The sequence below is a fragment of the Hesperophylax consimilis genome, chromosome 13 (genome assembly GCF_061612785.1).
Source record: "Hesperophylax consimilis isolate HC1 chromosome 13, BYU_Hcon_1.0, whole genome shotgun sequence".
NCBI classification, from domain to species: domain Eukaryota; kingdom Metazoa; phylum Arthropoda; class Insecta; order Trichoptera; family Limnephilidae; genus Hesperophylax; species Hesperophylax consimilis.
In genome coordinates, this window is record NC_142848.1 from 4,892,047 (window position 1) to 4,913,457 (window position 21,411).

Here is a 21,411-nt window from a genome sequence, read left to right on the forward strand (position 1 = left end):
TTTATCAGAAAACCTGTTAAATTATCTGTAAGGCCTGCAATCCCGTTTTTAACCGGAATACCAATAATTGAGATTGTTAATAAATTAGCAATAGTAATTTTTTATATGCAGTTAAAAGCTTCGGAACATCAAGACTATAAGAGATTTAAAAAAAATAAAATATGTATCTATGTCACTAAATTCAAAAGGGATGGCGATCTACGATGTCACTGTGCATAAGTGTAAAAGAGACAGAGCGTGTGCTAATAGGCCAGAAGGAATCAACTTCCTACAAGGAATTCAGTCTGTGGTGACATTGGTTTCCATCTCAATCTATATTTCATAACTACAATGGTATTTATGATACGTGTGTTGGTGCTATAGTATCAATTATAACAGAATCGATCGAATTATAACAGGCTGTTCAATAGAATGGACCGATTAAACTCACGTTTGGTAAACCCTAGAGGGCCTACCTAAATATTAAAAAAGCAACTTATCCACTACGTCTTGGAAGGAGGTTCGATCCAATCAAGATAGATTTCAATCCCGGTCTGTTAATTAAAACACAGTCTTATTAGAAATTAATTGCACGTGAAATGATTGATTTTATATTTGAATGATGGGTACAAAGGAATGATGGAGGCGCGGAGGCTTCATAAAAGCCAGAGTCAAGTTAGCCTCTCAGATACTGAGAGCACTGAACAGGGCCTGCAGTTTGGCAGCCAACTCTGGTCTGGAGCCCTAAAATACTTGAATAAAGTCCTTGAATCTGTGCAAAAACGGGCGACCCGTTTGATAGAATCCCCCCCACTTAACAAACTTTTTTTTTTTTTTTTTTTATGTGACACCTCACAAGAGTGTCCCTGCCTGTGCAGTGCACAGACAGGGGAACTATGTCACCACCCGGTTGGGCGGCGTTGTGAGGCGGAGTAAGGTAGGGGCTGTAGGAAGGGATTTGTTAATGCGGGCCTTGAAGAGGCTCGGATTATAGGAGGGAGGAAAAACAGATGCCGGTAGCTCGTTCCACATACGAGCCGACTTACACAAAAACGAGTCGTAAAAACGGCCCGTTCTCATGAAGCCAACGTCAACCGTGAACGGGTGTTTCTGATTTCAATCCTTGTAGCACAGGCGTCAGGTAATTACAACTGTCTATGTTTTATCGGTATTAAAATGGAAGATGCTCTGGAGAACTAGCTTTATTGATCCATTTGGCACCTGTACATAGTCGGGAATCACGTCAAACGCGCGTCCAACATATGTACACGGTTGACATTTGTAACATGAGAACGGCTCGCTTCTACGACTCGTTATTGAGTTCAACAGCTCGGCTGTGGAATTATTTTCCCCAGGTCCTCCTGTGTGGAGTTTATGGAAAAAATAATATTTGATCATCAAAATATACCCATAGTGGGTAAATATTGTATTTGATCAAGGATTCGATTAACGCGAAATAAAACACGGTAGAAGCTGGATATGTATGTTGTCCAGTAGATAAGCTACAATATATTGGAAGCAAAACGTCTTCAAACATACATTCTTGTTTTAATTAACTATTTTCAAACATAAAAATGTACACAGGGTATTAAGATACGTACCCGACTTACTTTAACCAGTGATTCCTGACGTTATTTGGAGTAAAAGATATGAACAAAAATATTTTTTTATAAACGAAAACAACAAAATCTTTTACACGTCGTCATTGGTTACTCAGCCGAGTAAGCTCCTTTATATACCATGATAAAGTAAAAAAAAAATAGAAACGTCAGTTTAAATATCACATAAAATAACATTAAATAAAAACGGTACATGAGTGCTATGCTGTAAGTGCATAAGTGTGCTGTATTATTTTTGTGTTCGGTTGCCCTATTATTACGAGTTAGAAATAAAATAGCAGACGAATTAATAAAATTAAGAAAAACACTTTGCAATGGTTGATAACTCGTCATAGAACGTATCACAAATCAATGGTTGCAATTGAAATTAAATTAACATCACTTTATTTATATGTGGTTATATTTATGATCCTCACTAACAAATGTTAAAAACAATGCTAGATTTTACATCTATAATTAATACAATAATGAACTAGATATCACAGCTAATCAGTTATGATTGCTAAAAAAACGGTTTATGATCCAACACCATTGTTCCCGATTGAGAATCGATGAATATTTTTTTACTGGGCCTATTCAGAAAGCCTCGAAGAGTGATTATCTCCCAAATAAAAGGTGTTATACAAGATAATATCGGCACAGAGCTTCAACAGAAGGTAAACGTACCTTCGCTATTCGTGTAGTTACTTATTACTTAATAGGTTTGTAAAATATACATGCTCATGCTCGCTGTGAAGGTATTGACGAAACGTGGAGTTTATAAATGATTCTCTGAGATTAATGAATAGTTTTATGTGTGAGTGTAAAAGATATTACACCTTCTTCTAGCTTTTTAGAGGAAATACTAATTGTCTGGAGGAGCTAAAACTCTCAAACAGCGAACTCTGGCGTTGTGAAATTATTTCATTTTAATTGTGTCAATACCGTAAAACAGTCCCAACTGTCGAGTGTCAGTGGGAGTATGGATTCCATGCAGCAGTAGTATATTACAATAAAATCGTAAGCCGCTCATCTCACAAGGAAATTAATAAAAAAACACTTGAATGTAATATAATATTGAAAATATGAACCTAAAAACATATACTACATTTATTCAAACTAAAATTACAGCTCTATTGACTAAATAAGTATTCCTCTAAAGTTATATTATGCGCTTCCTAAAATGCGTTTATTGTTGTTGCATTTTATTAAGTACCCATTTCATACAAGATTGCCAGCTTGGTCTTTGAACAATTTACAACCAGTTCTGTACCTACCTCCTATATTATTTCTTACCTAAAAGGTACATTTTTATTTTTTCTAAGTTTAATAACTATTATATTATTAAAGTTATATTTTTTAAGTTTGTTATTAAATTTCTTATTTTCTTAATTACATTTTTTTATCAAATTTATCATCTCGTTTTATAACTATTTGTTAATTTTTAGCTACATCAATTAATGAAATTTTACAACCTATAAACCATAATGACTCCCAACACTCCCCAACTCAAACACGAGAAATAATTTCTCAATTGAGTTGGGCAGTTTCGTTAAAAAAAATATTTTTTTTCGCAATCAGCCTCGAAATATCTACATTTGTAAATTATTGTAATGTGTTTGTATGTTCAATAAAAAAAATTAAAAAATTACAAAGTACCTGTGTTGGCTTATCAGTCACAATCATAGGGTGACCATACCGATTGTGACAAGAGGGATAGAATGAGTAATTATGAACAAAAAATAATAGTAAAAATAGGTTAATTGCTCCCTACAGCTAGGAGCCAGTGAGACTACGGCAACCCCGATTGGAGTACGTCGTGAAGTAGTGGGGATATAAAAGAGATGGATGAGAGGAAGGCAGGGGAGTTTCTGGTTATTCAGATCTAGCCACCAAACGCGGCTAAAGCCATTTCGAACAACGTTTCGATTCTGTAAGTATGTTGAAATGTATCTAAAACTGTAGTAATTTTTGTAGTGGGTACATGTTGTGATCGCGAAATTAATTAGCAGGACATTTGCTGCATTGGTGTTGTTGGCTTCTACGTTATGAAGATCTACATCACACTTATTATACATATATTATTTATTGAGTTTGTTTATTGACGCCTCGAAGGCTTTTACATACAGTTACGTTAACTTGATATGTTGTACATAGAATATAAGTTATAACTCATATTAGAAACAGTAAAATATCGAAGGAAGGAGAACTCAAGCCCTGGGCACGTTTAGGGTAGGAAACATACTCATTAGACACGGATGAATACTAAACGCAACGGGTTCCTCGTCCCATCATCGCAGCCTTCCATAGGTATCTGCTGGACCAATCCAACCTGTTCCACAATCAGCGGGATAATACGCCCAGTTCTTGTGGGTAATGGCTAATACCTTTACTTGTGATCTGTGATTTCGCTAGAACCGCTGAAGAGGTAATTCTTAGAAGTGAAATTTATTCTAATGTGAAATATTCATGTGTCGCATGATTACTTTTCGAACTCTAGGCCCCAGAAAGGCCAATTATATTTATGTCTGCCTAAGAAAGAATGTTGATATTAATAACGTGGTCAATTACAACCGAAGTACTATTTTATTTTTTATTTATTTTTATAATTTTTTTTTATATACAGTTTACATAAGTTTTGTTCACATATTTTGTGTTCGCATGTAATAGGAAAGTGTTATTATTCCGTCTTACGTAAAATTACATAATCGTCCTTGAGATACTCAAGGAGGATACTTTGGTTTCATCCATGGTTGCAGTAATGTATACATAATAGATTAATAGTTGTTACATCATAATGTTACATATTACGTAGATATAGTTTCGTGAAAAGAAAAAGATACCAAATGAAGTGTACTTAAAGATACAGTTAAGACAAAAGAGAATAAAACCAAATAGAAATTGATGGAAATCAATGTAAGTATTTAAAGTGCAGGGAATTCAAAACATTACCAAAATAATCTATTTAGTAGAACTGAAAACAAAATATTCATTAAAATGTGTTATGTTTGGTTTGGTGTGAGTCATTGATGTATTATATTTAGATGAGACATGAAGCGAAAAAAATGGTTCCGCTTTTTGACCTCCAACTCTCCCAACGCTCTAACTAAAACAACTGATCGTGTTCTAATAGTGTCAAGTTTCGACGAGATAGTACGTTGTAGTACCTATAATTATAGCTCTATGGAGTGAGTATGTTTTTACTGTGAGTATGTTTTACTATAAAATGTATATTGTATTTCCCATCAATATGGGAGGCAAGTTCAGTATAGGTACCAATTTGGGAGGCGAGTATGGGTACTTCCCCACCCGGGAACCATTTATTGGATAACCAACGCCTCTGCCATATGTGACTCCCAATGTTTTCCTACTGTGAATTAGCAGAGGTGTTCCGGTTCATTGGTTGATGTATGTTCAGTGTGTTTATACGGACACACGCCCACAATACACTTCTACCGGCTTTTCTCTTCAGTGGATAGAACTGGCTAGTACACGTGAATACATTCTCACGTTTGTCTAGCGAGAAAAATCAGCTAAAAACTTGTATTTAATACGCGAGTTTATTATGAGTGAATATGTGGCCACGAGCTTAAATGAGAGGTACGTGGATTAAATCTATTCAGAAAATATATTTTTTTCGTAATCAAACATCTGACAATCTATTATTTTTTATGTGTTATCTGGTCAGTAAACGATGTAAGCCTTAATTTTGTGGCTGATTTTTGTTTACAATTTGCTGCTTAGCACTTTCTAAATGACATTGTTAAACTTTCGAAATTTATTTTTAAAAATTTCCGTTTTCTATGTTATTCATAACATTTAAAAACAATAGTAAGAGAGGCTTGTCATATTTTTAAGAAAAGTGTTAAGTTTTCATTTGAAAATGTGGAATTTTTCATTATTATAATAAGGAAAACCTAACCACAATGCACAATGAAAACGGTATATGAAAATTGGAAAAAACTGAACTCATGACTTTAAATTTTATCGGTGAAATGGATGACTTCATTGGTTGAGGGGTACGGCTCTCACCTAGCAAACCCCGGAGCGCAAGTAAATTTGTGCTGTTTTATAGTAAATTATATACATTGTATGTATTTGCGGCACGTTACAGAGTGAAGATGCTCTAAACATCGCCCTGGTGGATGATCACCATTTAGAATTCACCATTTGACCGGTCGGTGGCTGAGTTGACACCGCGTTTGGGTCCCACTCAGGCGTAGTGGGTTCAATTCCTCCGCTGGCTAAGTCCTCCAACACAACACAAGCCACATTTTCCGCTTAGTGTGGTAGTAGTAGAAGATTTTCAAATATTATCAGGTTATTCGTAACCCGGGAATGTTTGTCTTGACCTTAATACTTAATGACCCCGAATAGGCACTAGGAACTGCCACGTAAATTTTGTTGCAACTATACATTTACACCGTTTATTTATTAACATTTGATGATCAACATGCAAATACGTGAAATGTTTGTAATATAATGAACAAGGAATATCTAGTACATCGCATAGAGATTGTATTACATTTATATAATATTATATAATTTCGTAATATGCACTTGATCAAGTATATGACATCAAGATGAACATTTGTATACCGAGTCATCACTATCATTTAATTGCAAAATTACGTTTCAAAATACAGTCCAACAGTTGGTTTGATATTATACTACGGCAGCAGACGCATTTAAAATATAATATATTATCACCTCGTAAAACCTGGGAGATCAATACAATCTTACAGTACTACAAACAATCGGGGGGTTTTGATATCTCTCGAAATTATTTATTTATTTATTTACTAACGGACCATTTCCAATTACAATATGACACGATTTTAATACAAGGAGAAATGATACAATACAGGATAATTAAAAAATTGCAAAATATGTATTCTGATAAAAATGACGGAGGCCAAAGATTTGGGAGTAGTGTTAGACCCGAAATTAGGTTTTGACCGCCATATCGAATCCATGGTTTCAAAAGCTTTCAAGGTACTTGGCTTAGTACTCAGAACCTGCAAGAATTTAAAAAAAGTAAATACCATGAAAATGCTTTACTTTGCGTATTAACGTAGTTCTCTGGAGTGTGCCTCTCAAGTCTGGAATCACAGGTATATATCAAACATAGAAAGGATTGAGAAAGTCCAAAATCGTTTTCTACGATACCTCGATTTTCGTGGCTATCGTCCTCATCTGAATCATGAGGAGTCAGCAGCGTTTTTCAAGATTTCGTCGCTAGAAAGTCGTAGAAACTCCGCAAATGTACTATTATTACAAAAAATAGTCACCTCCGTGATAGATTGCCCAGAATTACTTGAAAGAATTCAATTAAGGGTACCCATCAGACAAATCAGACAAAACCACATACTAAACATTCCTCATTGTAATACTAATTCAAAACAAAATACACTCATTCACCGGGCTTCCCATACTTTCAACAATTCGTACAACACATTTGACTTATTTAACACAACACCTCGCATTTTTAAATCTAAAATCATAAAATAACATTTACATTAGCATTTTACTCATCACATAGACTAGATCCATCCCATACTTCCTCCCTTTCTCCATTCCATCCCATCCCCATAGGCCAATGTAACTTTTTTCTCTTATATTCACTAAATAATTAAGATTCATCAGTGGAAACCTATTATTGTTGTATTTTATATTACTTATACTGCTACACATTATAAAATATCAAAACTGTTGGTTTTACAAATAAAACAAAATTAAAAATGTCATTTTCCCAAATGCCAAACAACAAATTATTATTTTTTTCGTAAAATTTGCGTATACACCGTGGTAGATAATGGAAAAATATTATAAAATAAAGAGATTTTTGTAGGAAAAATTTTCTGTTAAACTGACAATATTTAAATTCTTCCTGGTCCCATCATACATGGAGAAATCTTACTGATATGAATGAAAATGTCTTAAATATCTGGTCAAATTGTTTTTTTTCCTGTTAAAAATGGGACAGGAGGCCAATAACGTATAATTTGACAAATTCATAACAAACTATCAGAAAAGCACGAATATGTTATGTTGAAGTCGGAAAACGTGTTTTTCCAAAAAGTAATTGTTTTAAAATGACTATTTTTTATTTGGAAATGATCATGCAGTCACTTTTTTAACACTATCTTGATAAAAAAGACGAACTCATTTTTCTCTGTTAAATTGCCGAAATTGTTTCTTGTAAAATGATGGATAGTAACTTGCGGAGGAGTGAACTTGACGCATGAAGCCACTCGGCTCCAACATGGTAATTATTAGTTTCTATTAAGACATAAACATAAACTAATAGTTTCTTAAGTAATTGATTGGCAAAGGTCCATATCCCTTTCAAAGCCTTTGTTAAAGGTACCAGTAAAATGCAAAATAATATTATTTATAACAGTTGGCTTTGAAAACAAGCATCTGTACAAGAAACGAAGGCACAATGACCCTCGTAATAATTGTGAATAATGCTATTCTACATCAGGCATCGTCAACCATTTGTCAAAAATATGAACCATCTCTTATATATTTGAGAATTTAGCTGTTACTGCTAAAATATAAACAAAATTGTTCATTGATTTGTATTTATTTTGCTTATATAATGCACTTGCATAATGTTGATTGACTAGATGATCATTTGTGGAAAAGTGTGTGGAAGAGTTTAGTTTTTCCTATGGTGAAGACTTAACCCGGACATAAAGTGGGAAATTAAATCTAATCTAATCAATTTATGGTTTTGTTGTGAATTGTGAATAATAAATATTTGGCACAAATATTGTCGTGGCTATGGTTAACAGTTTTGGAAAAGGATTCTGACTTACCCTTGGTCTTTAGTATAAGTCTTGTTGCAAATCGAAATTATGGCCTTAAGGGGCACTGCAGGTGATCACTGCACAAACTTCCGTATTACACTCGAATTAAACGCACTGAGGAAACATGTTAATTGGGCAGGTTTTCTTAACAGACTGGTCACAATAAATTGTTGCAATATCACTGATTTAGGTATGTACTCCACACTGTCGGACAGGTAATTGGATAACAGGTAATCGGGTAGAGGAATACAGGATACAAAATGTTTCGAGACTAATATTCTGGTCATCGAGATAATTCGTATACTAAAGTTAAATATCAAAGATTATCATTCGAGAGGGGTTAGAGGGTGGGGGAGAAGTTAACCCAAATCGGCCGAAAAAATATGAATAAGTAGAAGTGTATATAACTACTAATGAATATAACTTTAAAGATTTTGCTGATACAAATAAAATAATAACTGAACATATAATTTCTACTTCATTAATTGTAAAAACAACAAAGCGCAGTTTTTTATAACGCAGTTTGTTGGACGCACATATTATTTACTTATAGCATCTATTGATCATGATTGCTTATTGTCATGTCATATTTACCAAACGTGTAAGAGTTGGCAATATATCAATTCCTAATCGAAGAATGCGGCGAAAAAACCCAACACTTAATGATTACATTGCAATGGCAACACTGTGGTACCAGGGACGTGCCGATCTAGAATGTAATTACGTAAATATATTGAAAGTTCTAGTTGATATAGCTGAAAACAGTGCATTTATCGGATAATCAACACATCTTCCATCACCCCAGGTCACCCCAAGTGGTTCGCTGCGCTTGGTGATTTGGCAGAGGTGTCCGGGTTCATGGGGTTAGGTTTTGTGTAGCTACCAACTGCTAACCAGCTACCAACTGCGTGGCGGGAACATCGCCCTGAACCGCAGTGGAAGGGGTGGACTCATACGTCCGTCACTCCTGGACTCACTGACCCCCATATTCCTATTTTATTATCCAACTCGTACCTTTTTCCTTCACATACCTTCCCAAAATTCCTATCCTAAAAAAACCCTCCACAAATCATCCCCAAAGACGACATAGGTCCTAGAGGAATTATTTTCCTCAGAGTCTCATGTGTGGAGCTAATGTAAAAAAAGTAAATTAAGTCCTCAGCTCATTAAAAATAGTCCTATTATATTAGTGCCCAAAATATTTTTATTATATTGGGGAATATTTTTTTCAAGGCGATGCACTACGTAGTAATGCAAAATCATGTGTTTTTGGTTTGAACATTTGGTCGCCTAGAATTGTTTCAGATGCTTTAATTAAATACTGCGAGTAGAACATCTTGACCTTTGAAATAATGGAGTATTTTTTAGATAAGCTGATTTCTTCAAATTATTCTTAGTCTGGATAAAAACTGATGAACTTTTAGTTTAGGAATGAACTTAAAGTTCATCAGTTTTTATCCAGATTAAGAATAATTTGAAAACAAATTGTTGATTTATTAAAAATCTCTTCAAATTATTCTTAATCTGGATAAAAACTGATGAACTTTTATTTCATTCCTAAAATATAAACAAGATATTATTATTAGGATTTTTAGTTTCGACATCGTTATGATACATTCCTATTTTACAAAAAGATTACTAGAAAACCAACCATCAATTTATTTGCCAAGGTCCTGTTTTGTATAAAGCTCTACTCAGCTCTTTTTTAGCTTTCCCGATTTCCTCACTTAATTAATCTGTGAATGTATGTAAGTCGCGTGATGCAAAACTTAGGATACTTCTATATTGCCATAATATTGTATAAACCGATATGAACCGCAGAATTAAAAATAAATACAATAGGTACCACATATAATACACCATTTAAGAAGAAGATACTTATATATAATACAATACCTTCTTCTTCAATGATAAATTACATTGTTGGGAATACCTGTAAAAGTTTAAAAAAAAGTTATCCCGATAAAAATGATTCATTTTTATATATTTTACATTCTCTTATAATTTTTTTTTCTGTTCCAGAAATCGAGATAAATTTTAACAACCAATTAAAACTGTGGGCGCACTCCCCTGCGCAGAACGTACTCAGTTCGATGTAGGTGCTTATATCAAAGGAGTTGACAGTCAGACAGGTATAAATATTGATACATCTTATTTCTGTCTATTCTTCGATTAGAATCTTAATTGGGATTTATTAGACAACAGTTTTTTATAATTTTGAAGTGTTGAAGTATTTGATTTCACAGTTCATCTATGATCGATCTTCAATTTCAGATATACCGCTTCTAAATATTCTAATCGAGAAAGACCGCAGTCCACAAACTAAGCGAATCTTACTTCAAAAAATATAGTCAGTAATTCAGACAGCTGTTTCGTCTTCCGAAGGCATTCATGTATATCAAATCTACTGATACACTCTTGTAAGAAAAGATAAATTTTCATATTGAAGACAATATTAGTGATTTCTAAACGAAAATCTGAAACAGAAAAATCAGAAAAGGAAACGGTCACATCTGGGACTCGAACCCAGGACCCTTGTCTTTCCGTGACGTTTCCTGTCACGGAAAGACAAGGGTCCTGGGTTCGAGTCCCAGATGTGACCGTTTCCTTTTCTGATTTTTCTGTTTCAGATTTTCGTTTAGAAATCACTAATATTGTCTTCAATATTTAAATATTACAATTTGAGGTTTTACTCAATAAAGTCATTCCGAAAAATAAAGATAAATTTTCAATTCAAACACCGAAAGAAAAAAATTGAATAAGACTTCCATTTCTAACGAAGTCAAAATCACAGAATTCATTTATTATAGAGAGAGATTAGATATAATATGCCATATGTTTAATATTATGTGATTTTTAAATTAACACTTAATAATAATAAAAATAGGGTGACTTGTATAGCGCCGTTTTTGTGCAAAATCACCTCAAGGGCGCTGTACAAACTGTGTAACCACTGTACACTGTACATACGTATTATATTAAAGTTTAATAAATACATAAATAAACACACTTCTAAAGAAATTTACTAGGGACATTGTAACTGTTATTTGCCATTAAAACTAATATTGTTGTCAGTCGATTTTAAAAGTATTTTTATCTTCGATTTTTTTCTGTTTTCTTGGTTTTGTTTTTTGTTGTAGTTCTGAACATGTTATGTAAATAGTAAGGTTATTATCCCAACAGCAAATAAATAAACCACCCAGTAACTTAATCAAATCGACGGTTTTAAAGTTCGATTCTGCCAAATGAATCCATTATTCTGAAGGTTCACATATAATTTGCTTGCCGCCAATTGATTCACTTTGATCATAAACTGATGCACTACGGTATTGCTTGCAATGTCACTCCATATATATTTTGTGAATTTAAATACAAAGTTATGAGAAAAATACTCGTAGTAATTTTAATAGAGAAGAACACATATATAGTGTTACATTTAATTTGCGTCATTATTCGAGAAGTGATTCAGTAATAAATGCTTTGAAGTTGACCGCCATGAATTTATAATTAATTTTAAATAGATCGTTATTTCATGATGCAAGAACTTTTTTTTAATCAAGTTAAAAGAACTTAAATTTTTTATTTTTGTTATAGATTTTATTTTTTTCTTTCTATAATTTTTTTTGTTAATTTTGTTTTTAATTTTTTATTTTTTATTTAAAAAAAATACAATTTTGGTGACTTTCTCAACTACCATACTAGGCTCAAATCCGTATTATGGTAGTCGTGAATACGGGGGTAACATTTGGTCGGTGTGGGTAACTATTTCATGGCTAAACAGAGTATGAATTCTAATCTGCAAATCAAAGAAAAACATTTTTTTCCAAATTCAACTATTTGAATTTCACTCTTGTTTTCGGTAATGAATTAATGCAAATTTCGGATGAAGAAATTAGCCAAATTCCCGATTTCCAATCGAGCTGAAACTCCCCAGATAGACTCGTTATCGTTGACGATGTATTCTATCAACTTTTGGTGGCCTTAGTGTATTTTTAGATTTTAATAACTTTGGTGAATTTATCGTAAGACGGTTAAAAAATTCGTAATAATCGAGGAATGTTCCTTTTCTTCTTTCTCGTAATTATTACGAGCTAACATAGCGTGTTTATTTATTTACGACATAGAATAACACGAATTTTTCTTGGTGCCCTTTGAGAGTCAAAATCTTAAAGTGTGGTGACAGTAAAATAAATGCTTTATAGCATATTGGCAAAGGAATTAATGCAGGAATGCTGAAGTTCGAGTTCAAATGATGATTCGAAACCAAGGTTGAGTGTTCAAGTTCAGGAATTGAATTAATAATAATTTCATCAAGACAGGAACATATACATCAAAAGTACACAGAAATTCCATCAATCTGCTTTGGTTCATCTCACAAACAGAAATATGATTTCTATTCCAGATGGAATCCTCATACAGCATCTGCCACAAGAGATCGGTATTTTATTGAGGAACATGTGCTTAGCGTAGCATTGGATAGCTTACATAATGTCTTGTGTAATAATGATCATAGACAGTACCCACACCGAATACACAGTGTGCATGGGTACGAGTCGTTCGTATAAAAAATAAAGGGTAGGTACCTATTACGGTTAACGGGATTCTTCAATATTTTACCACGTCAGTATATATCAAATTGGTTCTTTCATCGTTGGTTTATAAGATGTTAAAAATGAATACGCTGCGTTAATAAAATAAAGGAATATGAAAAAAACATTGTTTGATTCTGTTTTATAAATTTATACAAGTATTTGTTACATGAAAAAATAAATAACTTTTTAAAAAACTAAGTTTAATTTGTGAAATTATTTTTTTAATAACATCTAATAATTACATTCTCCGGCCGATTATTGTTGAATATTTGTCCACAGATATTTATTGTTCAAAGAAACTTTTGGTTTTGAAACATGTTGATATTTTTTATTAGAAATTAGTGGACCCCTCAATACTTCGCTATTGCTAATGTCTTTTTCGGACGTGTCCGACTTCTTTCACCATTCACTACTGTATACCACAATGTTACTGTTTAAAAACAATATTAAATTAACTTTATTTCTACTCCGTATCTTATTCCGTTGCAGAGAAATCGCGTTAAGTTCTCGATTTCTTTTACCATTAAAACCTATCTCTAAACACTCTTGGAACTAATAAGAACAGAAAAAATTTTCAGCGATATTGGTGGACTACTTTTCGAGTTTTGCGAGCGCAAACATACACAGGCTTAATATTTATAAATCACAATGTATAAACAATGTTGCTTATTCTCATAATTTAAAAAATATATATATTCTGAGCAATGTTTTGTTAAATGGATAAGTCAACAAACACCGGCAATTGCCGATATAGAAAGTACTCATAATATATATTTTTTTATGTGTTATTTTTTTAAATATGCTAAAACTGCTAAATTTGACAAAGAAAAATAGAAAACGGGCGTCACATTATTAGTCAATCTCCCTGTCCCATAAAGTTCTGAGCGATAACTACGGAGCATTTTGAAATGCTGGATTGTGTTGTGTTATCATTTTTCAAGGTGAAAAAATTACTTATTATTTAAAATCATCTCCGGTTGTTGTTCCAAATTATTTTTTTTTTCATTAAATTAAAACTATTTATGAATATTCTAGCTACATAAAATCATTACTCAACATTTAGTAACAAATTCTTAGTCAACACAACTACTATAATCACATGGTGTAGCTTTAATTTCGACTTATGATCCTTTGTAGTTTCTATTGAAAACAGCTTAAATCTTCTGTTCAATAAACACTCAAGATATGAATTTTCAGTTAAACCGCTGAATAATGAATTCATTGATATAAAATGTGTTAACCACGAGATTGCCACCAAAACTTCACACCTTTTGATGCAGCCGCACGCGCGTTGAATACACACTTTACAAGCCTCGCCACCAATATAGCCGTCTATACAAACACGCTTAGGCGGGCAATAATACCTCACTTGAACTTACTTCAACTGAGGCGAGACTCGAAGTTAATGGTCACTTCAATGGAAAAATTATAATGTAATCAATTAAAAAATATATTAATTAATTTAAGAACTTAGTAATAACATAAACAGTTCTACAATGACAAGACAAAATAACAACTATAGATAAATGCCAAAATCTTTTTCATGATTAAAGGTAGAAATAACATCCTTTTAATGTGCTTTTTAGAGGTGTTAAAGGTAAGACAAAACCTGGGTTCGATTCCAAGCGTGACCGTTATCATTTTTATTAATTTTCTTTAGATTTGTTGGTATTATTTCTTCTTGCATGATTAAATATTTATGAAATAATAACTTCGTGTAAAACCACGAATTTATTTACTTTATTACAACTGACCGGTTTTGTTTAACAAACACATCATCTGGGTACAAATAAAACTGTATGTTTAATTTGTACCCTGATGATTCCAGTGTTAAGCGAATCCGGTCGGGTCGTAATAAATTAAATAATTTCGTGATTATAAAAAATGGTTTTCATTTATTTATTTAATTGATTGATATCTAACCACACAGTGCCTGCTTTCTATCAATATTTGAAAAAGTTAATTCATATTTGCTTCATACTTTAGTATTTGCGTTTTAAAAACACATTTTTTTTACTATGCAAATTTTAACTCCATTTCTTATGTACTAAGTGAGTACTAAAATTTTCTAATTACGTGACTATTTTAATTTGTGAGGCAAGTATGGGTACCGCCACCCCGGTAACCATTTATTGGATACCCAACACGCCTGCCATAGGTCTTCCGAGTGATTCGCTACGTTTGGTGACTTAGAAGGGGTGTCCGGGTTCATGGGGGTGAGGTTTTGTCTAGGTCTTGGCACGGATGCGTTTGAGCATGTGGCGGGTCAGATCAAGAGAGACTGGTTAAAGGAGACCTTTTGACCTCTCCAGCCGGACTCTCTCTCGACCCATCGCCTTGCACCGCAGTGGGAGGGATGGATTCATAATTCCGTCACTCCTCTACTCATTGACCTCCAGATTCCTTCCCAACCCTCATACCTTTCCCTTCCCAGAACTGTCTCTCCTTCCTCTTCCCTAAAAACACCCTCCACACAGCATCCCTAAAGATGACATAGGTATGTGTGGAGATAATCATAAAAAACCCAAAAAATCATAGAAAAAAAATGGTCGGGTATTATGGCCCGTCAGTGAACCAAATGACCCTACCGTTACTGAAATTAGTGGTAGGTAATCCACTAGCTACGTTGCACGTTTCGGACAAAGAGTGTTCAGCTATATTGACCAACCAGGGTATACATTCTCTAATCCAGGCCGCTCGCAATTTTGAGTCTCGTCGAAGGTACATACTCACTTACACCAAAAGCGTCGAACCACTCGTTGTTCGAGTGGAATGACTTTGTCGTGAATCGAGGCCCAAGTCATTTTACCAAAACCTTCCTGTTCCGCAATTATTTTTGTTCTTCACGATCGATTTGTTTACGATTTGCCTAATTAAAAACTCTCTTTGAAAACTACCATATTTTCAAATGCAACTTTAATAATTACTAAGTTAATTTCAACTGTTGGTAATGAAAATTGATGTTAAGTAAAAATAATACAGATTTTTTCCCCGAGAGATCTCAAAACCGGTCAACCGTTGCGAAGAGAGGTCACGATCGGCAACAAAATACTTAAGACTAGAACACTGTGAAAGGATGCGGGATCAAATCCCGGCGTGCGTAACTAAATTTTATTTGATTTGTTGTGTTATTTCTAAAAGTAATTTTTTTTATGTGTCATTTCTAAACGTAACTAAATTTTATTTGATTTGTTGTGTTATTTCTAAAAGTAACTTTTTTTTGATGTGTCATTTCTAAACGTAACTAAATTTTATTTTATTTGATGTGTTATTCACAATTTATTAATTTAAAATAATATGTAGGATATTTGCGGCACATTCCAGAGTTGAAGATACTCTCAGAGTCTGATGTAAGAACACCATTTTGAATTGAAACCTTTTTTAGTGACCAGATAAGAATAGCTAGATACTTCTACACCAATTTATCGTACTATCGCAAATTCTTATTCGCGACTAAACAAGAACTTTCCAAATGCCCGCGAAGGTTTAAAATGATTTTTATCTTATAGAATACATTTAAACGACAATTCTTAATTATTATTTTTTCATTTCATGTACTAAAGTGGTGGGCCCCCTCCAAATGATAAACGATAATATCGTATTTCATATTTGGGAGCTGGGAGCTGCAACTCACAAGTGGAGTGAAGAATTTTTAATACAAAGGGCAAGGTATAGTATTCGATATGAGATTAATTTAGTTAGAATGATTTTAGCCTTTTCATTAAAAATCAATTTTTGTATACAATAGTTTTATCAAAGAAGTTGACAAAGTTGTTGAATTTTATTTTTTTAATTAATGTGTTATTTAAGGTTTGACAATTCTTTAAACTCGATATTATTTTTCTTAGAAAAAAATATAATTCATATCACACAACCTCCAAACTGTAAAGCCGTTATATTTTTATGCACAAAAGGGTTTATTTCGGTATTCGCCGCAATGAAAACTATTTTCGTTATAAAATAAGAGTGTATTGATAATTTGGTCTCGTAGTTTACATTTCATAGCTGTAAAAACTATAATGTCATTAAAACGAATTTAACCCATTAAATAATGATAATTTTATTGTTTTGCCTTTAATAACGATTGGGTCTGGAATTCTTTATTTTGCCACAGCTCTGCCGTGTAATACTTATCACCACTTCACGTGGGAATCGGATAAATAACTACAACAACAACATTTCATATCGAAACCCGAAAAAATGCCACCTAATTATTGAATCCCAATAAGGAGCGGAATTTCATTGCGATTCTGCGTTGACTGTCATTTTAACAGACTTTATTTTAATATATAATACTTCTGTTCAAGGCATTTCTTTTATTTAAAGCTCGCAGATGCGGACAACTCGGTTGCTGTCAGAATTTCACAATAACAATTAATGATAACTGCACTGCTTAAATTCTTGTTTTTGCTCAAGTGCATAGTGGTTATAATTAACGTATGAAATTAGTATAATTATGTCCTTACAATTTGTATTAAAACCGACTGTTTAAATTCTTGTTTTTGCTAAATTAAATAATGACATTAATAAATAATATGAAACTAATATAAATATTTCCTTATAATCTGTTGGGAAGTAAGAGCTTCACAGATGCACTCATAGAGGGCAGTGCAAAGAGCTTGCGTGGAAGCCCGCAAGATGGCAGCTAGTGGCCAGTAGTCGCCAGGGCCAGTGAGAATGCTCCCAGACAAACTTACTGTTCTCAGATCACATTTAGCCAGCTTCTAGTTAGGTCTACTATCGAGTCACGATTGTAATACGCGAAGTATTAATAAATCCCTGATTTATCAAAAAGAACCATTAATTTATAATCTCCTTCCACAACGAGTTGGAGAACTTTTTGTAGGAACACAACAAATCTTAAAAGCAACTGCATAAAATTTATTTTTTGCTAAATTAAATAGTGAATAAATTTAAACATTAAATTGATATAAACATGCGCTTGTAATTTAATTAAAGCATTTGTTTAAATTCTGATTATGCTAAATTAAATAAAGACAGTAATTACATAGCTAAATTAATAATGACATTAAACACGATAAATAATTTCTGAATTGAGTAGGACAGTTTTGTTAAAAAAATATTATTTTTCCGCAATCAACCTCAAAATATGTACATTTGTAAATTATTATAATGTGTTTGTACATATAAAAAAAAAAATTAATAAAATGAACTTCATTTAAATATTTCCTTACAATCTGGAACTGTATAATTTTTTGTTTTTGCTAAATTAAATAATGACAAAATTAAAAATCAAATTGATGTAAACATGCTCTTGTAATGTTAATTAAAGCAACTGTTTAAATTCTTTCAATATACTAAATTAAATAATGACATTAATAAATTATTTAAGACTAATATCAATATTTTATTATAATCTTTAAAAAGCAACTTTGTAAATTTGAAATTAAAATTTTTATTTATATAAACATGCTCTTGCAATAACCAACCCCTACCTAAAAACGAGTTATTCTCAATTAGGGAGGTTTTAATTAACAGGTTGGAACATATACTATATACTTACCCTTATGTAGTTCATTTGAAATAACATACTGTTGTACACCATCATTGGATGGTTGGAAATATAAACATGCCCTAAGAATTTTGAGTAAAGTATGGTTTAATTCTTGTTACGTTAAATACATTAATGATTGTAATTAATATGCAAGCAATATAAATATGCCCTTAGAATCTTAATTAAATGAACTGTTCAAATAGTTGTTTTTTCCCTAATTAACGCAGTGACTGAAATCGATTAATTTGTGTACACCACCATTTAATCAAAATAATTCATATGTTTAAGAACCAATCAGTCACAAAACGTCAGGATAAACTAAACTATGTTCATAATACTTTTATCCTGACGAAGAACCCATTGGTATAAATGACGCCATTAAGTAAATTTGCAAAATGACGCCATAAAGTTAATTTGGAGAAAAAGATAAACTAAACTAAATCAACGCAAATATGTTCACAATACGTTTATCCTGACGAAGAACCCATTGGTAAAAACGACGCCATAAAGTGATTAGCAAGAATTAAAGAAGATAAACTAAAATAAATCATATAAAAAACATTCGTATTTACATATCTCCATTTCAAACCATCTTCCTTTTGAACCCTTTCTACGGAGCCAGCAATTTTTTTTTGCTGAATTACATAATGACCGTATTTATACAGCTACACAACATCTTCACCGTAACATGGATGTCCATATCACCGTTAACCTCTATAAATATTTGTTTTTGCCATAGATTAAATTATGTAATTATCATTGGAATGTTTCGTACACTTGTCACTTCAACCTTAACCTTGTTTAACTGCTAAAGCGTTGCTTATAGGTAATTGAAAATAATTGTCTGCGTCTAATGTGAACTGACTTTTGACACCCTGCGTAAAGCTATTTTACGTTTCTAGTTGGTAACCGAAGCACGTTCTTGTTCGTGTGCTTTCTTGAATGCACGTTGCTCGATAATCCCAAAGATAACTGAATAATTAATTATTATTTCCCTATTGAATATTTCCACACGTTAGATAATTGAATTACATACGCGTGCTTACGCTTAAGAACACGACAAATACATCAACTTTAAAAAAAAGTTTATGTAAATTTATATCTGTTTAACTGAGGTGTTTGTAGTGTTATGGTTTTGTCTGAATGTGATGTGAAAGATGTATCAAAAGTATACATATAAATACATATGTATATATGTATACATGACGCTCAAGTAAACGGAAGAAGAAAAGGAGTACGATACGAGTGGCAGAAATAGCGTGATGGTTGGGGAACTTTTTTAGGCAACCTCAAAACTCAACACACCTTTAAAAAGTTATACGAGTATAAAGTCATCAAAAGTGATAATACGTTAAATAAATTTATGTTAGATTTATAGACATTATTACAACGACGTTACCTCCAGATTGTGAAAATGAAGAAAAACTGATAACTGCTTTAAAAATGTAACATTTTTGCAGTTTCAAAATTCCACAGATTTCAGAAACAAAAAAGGCATCCAAATAAAAAATAATATATTGCGTCTTTTTATGCTCAGAATAGGTACAGATTAACAAATGTATAAGTATAGACAAAACCAATATGTATTTAAAATGTATATCTTTGTTTACACCATTTAATTAAACCAATAGTTTATCCTGACAGAGAAACCATTTTTAAACACGTCGATTATTTTTATTAAATAATGGTATTTACAAAGTTATATAATGTATTTAATTTAAAATGATGCCACAAAGTGAATTTTACAATTATTAAAGAGGCGATCATTTTTTTATTTAATTTTGAATAGGGATGTAATTTGACATACATCTGTAATAAATGAGCCCAACCCCATATTTTTCCCCATTTTGGATATATCGCTGATTTTCGATCTCTGGTTCAATTCTCGACGCAGTGCAAAAGTACATTAATTAAATTTGTTTAATTCATTTTTGGTTGCTGCCAATCAGAGGGCTTTGAATTTAATTGTTGTTCGATTGACCTTACAAAAAAGGCTTTGCTGCTGTCAAGGAGAATAATGAAAATATATTTAAGAAGGGTTATCTCAGCTGAGGCACGTTTGTAAGAAGATATATTATAAGTTTAAAATATAATGAAATTATTCTTAAAAATGTACCTTTGTAAAACTAAGAACAATGTATATCAACGTGAGATTGATAGGTGTTTTTAATGGTCTGTTCGGATATTTACTGTTCTCATTTTTATTTTTTAAATACACTCAAGATATCTTTATTCCCTGACTTGAGTCAATATTTATGGGACGTGTTGAATTGATACTACGTGAAAGGAATAAAAATAATTTATTTTTTGGAATAACTAGAAAAATCTCATATTGTAATATTTAATTATCGGAGACAATACTGGCGATTCTTAAGTAAAAATTAATAGAAAAAAGATACAGTCGCATTTGGGAACTAGTCGCATCTGGGACATAGTCGTACCAATAGCAACCATTTCTAATTTTAGTGTTTTAAATTTTTAAATATTGAAGACAATATTAGTGATTCTTAAACGAAAATCTGAAACAGAAAAATCAGAAAAAGAAACGTAAGAATTGCTAATATTTCAATAAAAATTAATTTCAAAGTTTCCTACAAATCATGATATCTTGATTTTTGACCACTGTCGTTAACGATAATTTTTTTTTAGATAAACTTACCTTTCATGCATCCACCTGATCTGGACATAATGTATTCGGTCTCCTGAAAAGAAAAGGAGACAATTATATATCGGTTTACCCAAGCTTTTAAATTATAAAACGATTGTTTTTCTTTGGACCAATACTCATATGAAAACAAGGAGAAAGATGGACACAAAGCGGGGTCTTAGAATCACAGGGGCCTAACTACAAAAACTGGTATTTTGAGTTTAGCTTGGTTTCGGTAATGTCAATCATATATATCCGTTTAAGA

General features: G+C 32.4%; 1 protein-coding gene across 1 annotated transcript in view; it reads right to left on the bottom strand.

The window, feature by feature from the left end:
• LOC149418342 (uncharacterized) overlaps positions 1 to 21,184 on the bottom strand; it is a 148,949-nt gene extending 127,765 nt beyond the window's left edge. The window contains exon 1 of the mRNA XM_089639100.1: positions 21,159 to 21,184. The gene's annotated coding sequence lies outside the window, so the exon portion shown is untranslated. The remainder of the gene's footprint in view (positions 1 to 21,158) is intronic.
• Positions 21,185 to 21,411: the final 227 nt, after the last annotated feature.